Genomic DNA, 13,846 nt, shown 5'->3' with positions numbered 1-13,846 from the left:
TATTTCTTGATTGTTTCACACTTCATATTTCATAATTTGTTTCACACTTCATATTTCATAATTTTATTACTAGGTGGAGGTGACGTTATTGAGACTTCTGGCGGCCATAAACCTCGTGTTTTAAAAGTTGTCCTCTGAACTTGTTTCACTGACCCACGCTTTATAGCATTTATACATTTCGGCCCATTTTATATGTTTGTTCGATTTGCTGTACATTTGTATATTTGCTATTTTGTAAAAGTTTCAAATCATATAAAAATGGTTGCGTTTATAATTATTTGCTGCGCGGCGCGACCCAGTTGTGCATTGCGCTACAAGTTTAGTTTATAAAACAATGTTGTTATGATGTCTGATCAAGTCTAAAAATATAAAATATTTATTGTTATAATTTGAAAGTTTTTGTTTTGTGTTTGTCAGACCGCTAATTATAAATTAACAATTTACCAGTTTAATACTTTCAACACTACTATATAACAAATAATTTGAGGTATGTGACATGTACGCAAACAAGTAGTGGGACCGTAGATAAGACAATACGAAAACTCAGACCAGATAACGCCTCAATACCTGAAACTGAGATCTCCTTCTTCTCGTCTTCCCAAATATACAAAGGGAGTCCGACCCATAAGTCGGAACCTCTCCGGTTGGTTCAAACTTTTTCGATTTAGATCCAGTCTTTGGCCCAACCTACTTACTACTATCTAATTAGCTTGGATTTGGTTTTGGTATCTTCATCCTCTTTGGTACTATGCCAGGCGAAACTATTATTTCCTTGACTAATGTCTCAACCCCCCAGATTGACAAGATACACCGTAAACTTCAGCTGATTGCCCCACAGGACTACGACTTGGACGGCAGGATCGAACTATTGAAGTCCAGCGTAATTTACAACAACGGGCTAAGTGAATACAATGAATCTGACATACAGGTGATATTCAAAAATGGTGATTTTGTGGATTTTAAAACAAAAGATGACAGTTTTGAAGGGCTGTTTCCAAAAAACAAGTCTGGCAAAGTGTTATATCCATGCCAAGTATGTGCTGGGGAAGTCACAGACAAAAGTGATTCCAGTGGATCGGGAATTGAATGTGATGGTTGTAACATGTATTTTCACAACCAATGCTCTAGCAGACCCCTTACTAAACCAGAATTTGATTTTATTACAAAGTCCCCTGGCTATGTCAAAGTTCTATGTCCACCCTGCAATAGAGTATATGGCAGTGCTGCCCTCAAGCTAAGGCGAATTGAAAAGAAGGTTACCAAGACGGCAAATACAATTAATCTCATGTCAGATCAGGTAGAGGACCTTGTTAGTATTGCCAGTAAACCATCCTATAGTGGAGTGACCAGTAAAGCAAGTAATGCGAATCACCATCGAAGTGCTTTGCTTCCTACAAACTTGGTTGAGAGTCTCCACACAATGACTAAATCTACTAGGGATAGCCAGAATGCAGATAAGCTTAAACGGATAAGAGTGGCAGTCAGACCAGGTGACACTAACATCCGCACCAGTCGTGATATCAGGAAAGAGTTCAACAAACACCACAAAGGCTTAGTCATTAAACACTGTCGCCTAACAGCATCTGGTTCTATAACCTTTGAGTTTGAGGATGAGACCACTGCCAAGTCTGTTCATGATAGCTGGTCTACTGAATTCTTTGGAGGAAATAAGGGCATGAAAATTCCGGGAGCTGACAACACCACTGGAATAGTCAAACACGTTTACGATGACCTATCTGAAGATCAGATGAAAGATGATATCATGAACAATTACTCAGAGGATATAGAGGGCTGCGAGTTCCTCAAGCGCAAAGGTGACAATTCATTCATGGGACTGATTAAAGTTGAATTCAAATCTAGAAACAGCCTGCTCAAAGTAATGGATGAAAAGATAAAATTCTGCAACCAGAGATACATTGTTGAGGAATACAAACGAAAATCAAGAGTAATAAAGTGCAATAAGTGTCAGGGCTGGGGCCATGTTCACAGGTACTGCAACAAATCTGCTAAGTGTGGGAAATGTGCAGGAAATCATGAGAGTCTTTCATGTGACATAACCACAGGATTCAAATGTGCACACTGCAACAAAGATCACAAAGCTGGCTCCTATGATTGTGAAGTATACAAGAATAAATTGGCTCAATTCTCAGTAGATCGTCAATATGACTAGCACTAGTTCCTGTTTAGATATGGGTAGAAGTAAAAATAATATCCTAGGAAAAATATGTACTATCAACATCTGTGGGCTCTCCCAGCGAAGCCACATGATGCTAAACAAATATGTGTTTGATAATGATATTATTCTCCTCTCAATCCAAGAAACTGGCAGAAACCAGGAATACAAGAAACTGGACAACATGAAAACTTACGAGGACACCAACAACCAGACCAACAAAGGCTGTGCTGTTATGGTTCGAAATGATGCAATGTTCACCCAATTCTGTGACATCTCTAAGTGTTCAAAGAACATTGATACTGTTTGGGGTATGCTGTGTTGGAGTGGAAAACGGTACATAATTGGTAATGTCTATCTGAAACTGGACTATCTATCCGGTGTGAAGGAATTTAATGGAATGCTTGACAAAGCCTATAATCTTGCCAAGAAACACCAGTGCTCAGGAATTATTACCATGGGGGACTTTAATGCTCGCCACATTATCTGGAATGACTCAGTCAATAACAAATATGGTAAGTGCCTTGAGGAATGTCTAGACTGGTCAAAGTTTAGTGTTCATGCTCCTTCATCTAGGACCTTTCTATCAAAAAATGGTAGCAGCCTCATTGATTTCTTCATTACATCGAATGACCTAGACTACAATCTGGGCACTCCTTTCACTGATGACAAAGCCATTCTGTACAGTGGAGCCCCAGTAAGGGGTCATGTTCCTGTGACAATAACTATCAACCCCAGATGTCCCAGAGATGCCAAAAAATCGGAAAAGAAACTGGATCTATCCTCCATGAACTGGGACGACTGGACTAGTGATATAGAACAGACACTTTCTGCAGAAGCAATCGAATCCTTAGCTTTTGACAACAGTATTGACAACTTATGGAAGCTAATTGAAGATACAATAAATGAAGCTACAAAAGCGAACTGCTCACTAAAGCTGGTAACAAAACACAGTAAGCCCTATTGGACAAAAGAGCTGTCATCTAAATCAAAAGAACTAAGGGATGCGCTTGGAACCTACCTGACCAGAAACACAGATGAAGCCTTTGAGAGGTTTCAAGCAGCAAAAGAAATCTTTGAGGAAACAAGGAAACAAGCATGTCAGCAGTTTATAGTGAACAAGACCCAAAATCTAAATGTAGCTCAAGCAAACAAATTCTGGAAAGACTTCAACAGACTTTTTAAGCCTCCAACTGACCAACAAGTGGAAGCTCTGGTTAATGAGGATGGGACAGTCATGACAGAGAATAAAGAAATAGAAAAAGAGTTGTTTGAGACATTCTTCATGGGTAAGCACATTGTAGAAAACATAGATAAATTTGATCAGAACTTCTATAATGAAACCAACAAACTATACTCAGAAATCAAAGAGGGTGGATTTCAGCCATTTGCTGATTCCATGGATAACTTTCAACACAGCACAAAGCTTTACTGCCCAGTTACACACGGGGAAATCCTTGGTATAATTAAGGGAAATAAATCCACAGCAGGAAGTTTCGACAACTGCCAAGTTCATCCATCTATGCTCAAACACCTTGGTCCAAATGCATTGCATGCCCTGAGTATACTTTTTAGCCTCTGCCTGAGAAATGGAAAATGGGTTTGGAATGCATCTAACATAATATTTCTGAAAAAAGAAGGAAAGAGCAGTTATGCAAAGCCTGGTTCTTACAGACCAATCTCAATCTCTTCATATTTAGGCAAACTCTTTGAACGGATTCTTGCATGCCGGCTGGAAACATATCTTTTCACTATCGGACTCATTGATAGCAACCAAGAAGGCTTCTCAAAAGGTAGAAACACTATAAGGTATCTGCACAGGCTAACAGCTGGAATTAAAGGAGACATGATGAAAAAACTGACCGTTCTCTGCCTATTCATTGACTTCGAAAAAGCATTTGACTCGGTGTGGAAACAAGGCCTGATAGTGAAACTATGGAAGGTTGGTGTGCATGGATGCTACCTAAGAACAATTGATAGTTTCCTCTTTGGGAGGACGGTAAGCCTCCTCCTAAATGGTTTCATTGGTCCTGTTAGGATGTGCCTCGATTATGGGCTGCCACAAGGCTCTGTTCTGTCACCAATCCTTTTCAAATTTTATGTGTTCGACATGGAGACCCTGTGTCAACTGTATGAGCAGATTCAGGCCTTCAAATTTGCAGATGATGGAACCATCAAAGTGACTGGAAAAGATCTTGAAGAATGTCTCTTTTACCTAGAGCTGGCGATGGGATTCATAGGGGAATGGACTTCTCAATGGAGGATGGTCATAAACTGTAATGTGAATAAAACAGAAGTTATATGTTTCCAATGCCAAGACGCTTCAGCTGTTCCCAAATCCTTTGATCTATGTGGAAACACCATCTATCTCACAGACAGCAGCAAAGTACTTGGTATAACACTTGACAGTAAGTTGAACTTCAAGCAGCACAGCCAGGATGTATACAACAAGCTAATCTACCGCTGGGTTTGTCTGAGCAGGTATACAAACCGTAATTGGGGGATGAACCAAAAGGTCCTAGTGAGGTTGGCCAAAACTGTGATGTTTTCCTCCCTCTTCTATGGCTCGTTTATCTGGCAAACTAATGCCAACATGCTGGAACTGAACAAACTTTGGTACAAGGTTGCAAAATCTGCTGTGGGAGCAGTCTTCAATGTTCAAAATGCCATACTAGAGGTCATCTTGGGAATACCCCCACTCCGGGTTACAAACAGAATAATATCGGTAAAGCACTACCTGAAGGTATTCAGTAGTATACATATCGATGTACACCATGACTTCATATGCAGAGAGATAGAATCCGGAAACACAAAAATTCTGGGCCAGATGCGGGATGTGTTGAAATTTCTAAAGTGGAAGGTTGAAGTACATGCTGACTCTGTTCTGCCAGGTGATGCAATAATAATTGGACTGAATGATGCCTCGAAATTGTTCGAGCTCTCTAGGAAAGCCTGCCATTACACCAAGGTCTCTATCAAACAATTCACTGAATTCGTATGGCAGGAATCTATTAAGAACCAGTTACAAATGGAGGGCTGGTCTCAAATTCCCGTGGTGTCTACCACCCCCTGAAGTTCCCTTATCATACTAGCAGAGAAACTGAGGTTCTAGTCATGAGCTTGTTTTACAAAAACAATCTTCTAAACTCATTTCTTTTTGTCCTTGACAGACTGAAATGGCCATCTCCCTATTGCTCCTGTGGTCATGAAGAACAAACTGCAATTCATATACTGACTAGTTGTGGTCATGTTGACGAAGACCTTAGGGACCAAGCCTCATATCTTCTCAGTATTGGTAACGAGGTCTCCAATCTGGAAGATCTGGGTACTCCACACTTGGCGATCCTAAACTGCTCCAGAGATCCAAAGTTCATCCAAATCTGCAGTGAATGTGTGAATAATGATGACCTCAAGCTAAGAAGGAAGATCTGTATTTCTACAGGGCCCACCCACGCCTAGCTGGGGAGTCTAGTCCCTACACTAGACGGCCAATGCTCTATCCATTGGTATGTACGCGGCCTTACCCAGGCCTGTAATAAATGGGGAGTCCCTCTTAGGACGACCAGTGCTAGACACTGTTTACTACTGACTGAATGGAAATCTACTTTACTCTTCGGATTGGTAGAACCTGTCTGGTTACATGAACATTGGAGCTAGTTTTATATTAACTCACATGATATTATTGTCGACTTAGACTGCTTGGATGTATCACATCTCAACCATTGTTGGGTGTGTTACTTTGTTTTGGGCTTCACTTTTAAGCTTTATTGATTTTATCTATAAAATTGCATCTCCATTGATATTTATGTAACTCGAAAAACTTTTTCTACCAAAAACGTTTTTGATCGGGAATCGTCTTTAAATTATTTTGGGGAATATTTTGACTTGATATAACGACGTCGTCGTAATGACACAAGTGATTGATCAACCACCTTATTTGATAGTGTTTTTAGAAATAAAGTATTTATATTTTTAACTTGGGGTGTAAATATTTTTAGGGTTTTTATTTTTTAAATTTCAGATCTTTCATACTATTTGTTACTAAAATGCTCATTGTAGCCTATAATATTTAGATTTTCATCATCAATACCAGGACGCGCGCCGAGTTGGACTCCAATATATTGTATATGGAACCGAATATCACCCGTTAAGACCGTGCTGACCACTCACGTGCAAATTAAATGAATAATAAAGATTGTTTAATGATTTTTTTGAATTTAACATCATTTAAAAATTGTTGAACTTATTATTAAATATTTGGAGCCGCGCGCACCCTCTAAAAATTTGTGGAAGAAATCGAGCGCTAGCTATCACGTCGACGGGATTAAACGCGCGCGCGCGTAACATCTTATCTTACTGCTATCTCAACGAATAAACACACAACGACTTTGACAATTGACCGACGACTTAACGATTGTGAGTTATGACGGACTTAACTGTATGGGTCAACTACTAAAACTGCATTGTATACTATCTTAATCATTATACTGGACATGAGATGACGAAGTATCTTGAGCAGCACTTTATACCTCCACTTAGAACTTGATTAGTCACGAACAATAGAATTATTATAAATCAATACAATAAAACATCTTGATCAATAAATGCCTAGCAGCACCAGACAGCAGCCGTGTACCTTTTTCGACTCCACGGAGTCCCTGATGGACTTTTGTTTACTTTTGTTAATAATTTGACCGCAACCTTTCTTTCTCGAAACACAAATCCTACTGTACTTCATTACAGTATTAAGATAATATAATATAAAGCAAATCATGTGAATATATGACTACGAAATAGATCTATAGACTTGTCCATAATATTTAATACCGTATTGATGGTTTTGAATTTTGTATATTGAATTTTAATGTGAAGCGTTTACTCTTCCCCCTCGGCAATTAATTAGAAAGTTAGATTAATGACAATAATTGCCAAATGACGTAGTAGATATAGATGTTCAATGTTGTAGAGTGATTTCAAGAGTAGTGGTCCACAGGGGCCCGAAAAAGCCGTACAGGCACTTGGGTCCTTATCCTTGTCACTAGTCCCAATTGGATTCACTTTACACAAAACATGAACGTTTACAATTTAGACGTACACATTGGCACGATATTTATTAGAAAGCAAACAGTATAAAATAATACGTGCGTGCGCGGCTTGAGCCGCGCCGCATAACAATTTATGCGTTTAGGGGCTGGAGTACGCGTGTTTACAGATTAATGAATTGTTGCATTGTAAATATTTAAAGTTGACGATATATTATGATTTAATAGTAAATTTTTCAAAGCTGGCTTTGGACTTAGGTAAAATTATAATTTATTTATTTAAAAGAAAAAACCACGGATAGTTTTTAATTTACATAGTCGTATAACTATAATCAAGTTAATCCTGTTTTCAAGAATGCGCGGCTTTGGCGGCCAGTTATTGACTTGTACATAAAATTGAATTTTAAATAGAAATGTGAATGTATTAAAATTTAAAACTTTCAAAACGGAGGCTTATAAATATTATTATATTATGATTGTAAAATAAAGGATAAAATTTTAAATTTGTTTCACTAAAAATTTGTTTCACTATTAATATTTTGTGTGAATGATAGACTATTTACGTCTGTTTTCGTTAGTTTCGTGAGATTTGACTACCTTACTCGGGAATATTATAACCGGGATAAAGTGGTGGGTTTTGGAAGATTCCGCCATATTTTTCCCGGTCAAAAATTTTACCAGTCATAAAAAAACCCGCCGACTCAGATTATGGGGTTCCAAGGGGGTGGTGATCATCATATTTTACCTGAAGTCTCATATGTGCTAGAGAAGACTTTTGAAGCAGTGGATGGAGGGCTGTAACTTTATTGGCGGTTGCTACCATAATTTCGTTATAAAATCACTATTTGGTTATAGAAATCAGATTTCAGGGTGGACCGTGATTCTCACTTCTCTTGCCCACGAATCAGTGAATCGTAGAGAAGAAACAAATTTATATGTTACGGGTATCGGCCTTAAAAAATGACAGTAAAAAGGAGATGGCTCTGAAATGCACAAAAATGAGTTTTGTTCATGTTTTATTATCCAGATAGGTAGTTCAACAAGTATATTTTTCTTCCCGGGGGTTGATTTGATCGAAAAACCGTAAATTTGGCGATAAACATTGTCATCTTTGAAATCTTCCAAAAAAACATGCCTTACAAAATGACAATTTCGTCACGGCTGTCATTTTTTAACAGCAGCCTATAGAAATTTGATTTCACCTAGGACAGTTAGATAAATATAATAGATTAAAAATTAGAATAGCTTTTACGGTGGGTTGATTACTGGAGCAGTTGAAGATGCAAAGCCAAAACGTTCCCCAATACCAAGCGGTGGGCAGGAAATTAAGCTCCGGGTGACCTTCAGAGCAGTAGCCTCATTAGCGGACAAAATGAAAGTCTTATTATTGTTAATACAACAATACAACTTCGAATTTGACGGTCAGCAGCAGGGGGATATCAATAATGATAATGGAAGGGACATCAGCGATAATGAGAATGAGAATACGCTTTAATGAAGATTTGACTTATCATTGCTTAGATTTATTTTCCTTTAAATAGACGTGTCTTTTTTTTCTATTTCTGAGTAATATCAATAACTGTAAATTGAAATAACTTCTTTAACAAGTAACAAAAACAAAAATTTCGGTTGAAAATTTGTTGACCTCTGAAAAAAACTTGAAAGGTCGGCCACCGGTAAATACATGACCTGGATAATTTGGCGGGTTTTGGGAAAGTCCGCCATATTTTTCCCGGTCATTAATTTTCCCAGTCATAAATTAACCCGCTATAATATTCCCGAGTAAGGTAACAAGTAAAGCAAAATTTAAATTTTATTGCCATTACAACACCGTTTAATTTAGTATAACTACTGTTTAATTTAGTATACTTGTTATATTATCAGATAACAGTTCAGATTCTCAGTTCTCTGTGTGATGTGTTTACCAACCTAAAGTAAAACGATACCAACCTTAATCATAAACTATATTCATAACTGGACATTTTTTAGTGGACGTTGATAAAGGTCGACTTTTCGGAGCCAATGAGATTGCTTTGTTGGAGAGACAATGACACTTTGTCATGGCATCAGCAGCAGTTTTATAACACTTGCCACAACTCTGGGGAAAATACCGGAAATTCAAATATTGGATACGCTGCATTACAAAATATCAATAATGTCAATTTAAAGAAGTGTAATTTGTTATTGAAAATATTTTGTATCTAGCTCATAACACAATTCATCAAATGGACGAATCGTAAAGTATCAAGACATTTAAAAGTGGCCGGATCATATAATAAAAATGACAATTTATAATTAATGGGGTTATCGCTATTGTCATCCTTTTATTTGGCATCATAATTTTGGGAAAAGTTTTTCAAACAATTTATACATTCAATTAAATCAAGTGATGCAATTGGCAGAGCACAATACACAGGAAATTGTCCACTTCTATCAATATTATATATGAAATATTAACAATCAAATATAAACACATCTACTCCATCGTGGCAGGGATGAGGTTGTAAGAGACTTCTGATAAAGGGGTCTCACATTTTTTGGCCATTTTCTTGCCTCTGTAACCTCGTATAGCAATGAGCGTTGTTCTTAACATTGTAAATCTTATTTTTGTCCTCACATGACATGCCTTACCATGTTGCAATATCTCTCTTTCTTTTTCCTGGCTATGAGGTCCAACAATCTGTTTACAAACCGCTTACACTCTTTGGCATCATAATCGAACTGGAGTGTAAAATTTATTTCAGTGATCTATGAGTTTGATTCGTCATCTTTCAAGCGCGTTATCACAAGGGCTTTTTGTAGGCAAGGAAACGGTCATTTAAGGAAATTTTGTTCAGTTTACAAAGTCGAAAGTTAAAATTGTGAATGTATTGGAGTTTGTGGCATTAACCTTTTTAATTAATTTGCAGATGATCAGACTGATTGCTAATGTTTTTCTGAGGTAATGAATTGTGGTATTTTATAATTGAGTTATTTGAACTTTAACTTTAAATATCCCCCTAGGGACAAGCTATGACATAATGATTGGAGTAGTATTAATTCTCTGCTATCAAATATGTGCTGCATCATCTCAGATACCCAAATACCTCTACAATACAAACAGTCAAGTTCAGAATATCCTCTATGATGATTCCAACAAAAGGGTCTTTGTTGGCGGCACTAACCAAATCCTTAGGCTTTCAGTGAGTATAAAGTATTGTCATTTCCTGATCAGGCATATGCATGTTTTCCCGGATTATAATAAATCTGAACTAATATTTGCCTACAATTACATACTAAGGTGTGATGGTACAATTTCTAATCAAAGATCAACTTTTGTTTCATTTCAGGACGTACTTGAAGTGCTTAATAACAAAGCAACTGGTCCCGTGCAGGACAATTTTGACTGTTATTACACCAGATGCACAGAAAATGACCCAAAAGTTCAAATGAATAATGTTAATAAAGTAAGTCAAGCTTACAATATATTGTAGATATATGTACATAATATACTATATATATTATAAAGGTAGTTCGTACAATATTGAGAACTAAACCATGTAATTTGATAAGAAACTATTTCATGACAGATATTACTGATAAGTCAAGGATTACTAATCCGTTGTGGCTCTGCTTTCGGTGGGAGATGTACTGCCAGCGATCTGAGCACATTAAAGGTAACCGAAATTATATTCAGTGTTGCTTCTCGTAATTATTATACATTCACGAAACCGTATTAAACTTGCTTAAAATCAAAGCCAACTCAATAAAACCGTTTATTATACCCCCAGGATTCAGTTTATGAAACATCGACTGCACCATATTCAGACAACAAGTTTTGGGTAGCAAGTGCTAGATATCCCACATTTGCAATAACTGGGTCAGGACTTAGACAGAATAATGAAGGACTCTTTGTTGCTGTGGACTCTGGATATAAGACTCTAAGCAGAGGAAATTTCCCTTATATAGCGTCTTACACCATCAACGTTGCTGACACAGCCAATATGTTTAGAAGGGTTCCATATGGCAATGCAAGACTTCTTGGATCCAAGGGAAGTTTCTATTACATATTCAAATCACCGACAACTTATTTCCATACTGTGGGAAAAAGAGAAACAGACGAAAACCCCTTTATATCCCGAACTTGCTTGATGGATGAAGGCCGTGAGGACAAGTACGCCCCTATCACATATAAATCTTACATCGACATTCAATTCAGGTTAGAACAAAGGAATCTATATTCAATGTCACTTAACTCGGTGAGAATTTGTGAGTTGGTTTCCAACCTTATGATGTTAAAATAACGGCATATGCTTAGTAAACATATTTCTTATTATCCTCCAATTTTATAGGTGCAAGGGGGACATCAACGACGATTTCAGTGAACTTATCAAGATTGTTAAGGGCAGTCTTGCCGTGAATCTATCACTGAAGTTGGGAGGAAAGAAAGGGGACGACTTACTCATTGCTGTATTATTTGACCGCGCTGCTGATAAAAGTGCAATTTGTCCTCTGCTAGTAAGCACGCTCAACGAGAAGTTTGACGAGTACACAGGGCCTGATAATCGCTGTGATCACAGCTACAGAACACCTGGTAACAAACGAGGTCGCAGCATCAGCGAGGAGGTCATCAACCTGCAACCCATAGGAATGTACACCGGCCAGAACGCCACCTCACTCCTCCTTCAGACTGTTAAGGATGATAACGTGTTGGTTGTGGGAACCAGCACTGGAGATATCATGAAGATCGTCCTCAGAGACGAGGATTCTGGAGGTATCAAGCTGACCACCAGGAGTGTTCTTCTGGACCCTCTGAAGAAACTGATAGCTTCTGATACCATGATGTACGGTTACTCTGGTTCCCGAGTGTTCGGGGAACCGCTGGGGAACTGTGAAACGTTTGATACTTGTGAGTCGTGTGCTACTAGTGGGGATCCATTCTGTGGGTGGTGTCTGTTGAAAGCTAAGTGAGTAAAGTTAGTGAGACACAGCATGTTTTAAATACTGCGCTTTTCTTTTAAATAACATCCTGTAGACAATAATAACTAAAGGTTTGTTGAGCTATTATATTTTATAAAAGAAATTTATTATATGTTTCGATTCGGTGGAACATTCATTAGGGCAGTTGACTGATCGACCCGATCACTAACTACCTACAGTTTCAATCACACAATATCTCAAATACATTATTTTCTGACATATCTCAGACGGTAGTCGCCCTCACCTTAACTTTAAAAGATAACTAAACGCCTGATCTTTAACAAGTAATACTGTGACAGGTGCATGCAATACACGGAGTGTGACTCAGGGCCGGGAACTGAGTTTATACCTGAACTGTGGGTCAACAGTCTCGCTCAAAACTCCGACCGATGCTTCCCAATGTCCAACCTCAACCCTGCAAATGCTAGGATCACCAACTCGACTAGGGTTTGATTTTACAATAAATCTTTTGTTTTTATACATTTTATGTGGTAATGTTTTAGCAAGATTTGTTTATCAAACATGATACATTTTAAAACTAAAATGATTGAACAGTTTCTATATTGATAGGGTGTAGAATGTAGTAGGTCAGGGTGTAGTCAGAATAGAGCCGTCAGCACTTAACCAACTATTTTTATTGGCTCGTATATTTTAACTCGTGTAATTTAAAATGAGGTTGATGACGGGCCAGAGTAAACTAAAAATGAAATCACCGATCATTTTACAATCATAGCATGGCTTCAAGACGAAAGTTTTAAAACCATCAAATAATAATATTTATCAAATTCTTTTAAATTTCGAACACCTAGTTTTAACAGAGAGCCATTTTGAACATTTATTATTTAAACCTAAGTAAATACCTTGTACTCGTATGTAAAATGTTCAGTGTCCTGAAATAATCACTAACAAAGTCACGTGTTCAGTGTCCTGAAATAATCACTAACAAAGTCACGTGTTCAGATAGAAATAACGTCAGCAGAGCTAGTGAACGCTCTACGAGTGAGAGACTCGCTAGTGGAGTGCGTGTGGATGAAGGGAGACGAGATATTGGGAACTCCTCAGAGTGCTGTGTTTGTAACTAACGGCAACAACCTTATCTGTTCCTCTCCAGAACTAGACCCCACTATCATCAGCAGTGACGCCGGTGAGTTCTGGAATGCAGGAATCCCGCGGTTTCTCTCCGCAATTTAGGGTTTATTATTATTATCGAGGTTGATCTATTTGTTTACTGAAACGAGAAAAATATTTGGACCACTCATGTTGTTATTCGATGTAGCCATGTTTGTAAATTGTAATTTTAAAACAGATGTGTCAAGTAGGGGTTTGTTTTTAACTGGGGCTCATTTTTCAAATTATAAAATTAGACTTCGGGACACGAAAATATTCGGCACTATGAATAATGCAAGACACATGAGTCATGAACACTCGTTATAGGAGAATTACGGATCAGTCCACTAACTTCCTCTGGTATAGTGGTGAAGGTTCTTGGGCCCAATATTCACATTTACCACAAGGGGTCATTCATAAACGAAAACTCAGACTCAAATTGTGAGATAATCTTAGATTTTGAGATCAAATTCGCTTTTGGTATTCGTAAAGTTAAGTATTTGCGGTCTGAGTATTTTGTCGCTAGTAAATGCTCAGAGTTGGAACTAGCACTCAAATCGGTATT

General features: G+C 37.8%; 1 protein-coding gene across 1 annotated transcript in view; it reads left to right on the top strand.

The window, feature by feature from the left end:
- Positions 1 to 461: 461 nt before the first annotated feature.
- The window catches only part of LOC134815853 (tetratricopeptide repeat protein 28-like), a 108,924-nt gene continuing 95,539 nt past the window's right edge, over positions 462 to 13,846 (top strand). The window contains exon 1 of the mRNA XM_063824436.1: positions 462 to 487. The gene's annotated coding sequence lies outside the window, so the exon portion shown is untranslated. The remainder of the gene's footprint in view (positions 488 to 13,846) is intronic.

This window comes from Bolinopsis microptera, chromosome 5 (genome assembly GCF_026151205.1).
Source record: "Bolinopsis microptera isolate Bmic1 chromosome 5, MBARI_Bmic_1.0, whole genome shotgun sequence".
Taxonomy (NCBI): Eukaryota; Metazoa; Ctenophora; class Tentaculata; order Lobata; family Bolinopsidae; genus Bolinopsis; species Bolinopsis microptera.
This window is presented reverse-complemented; position numbering and strand designations above follow the sequence as displayed.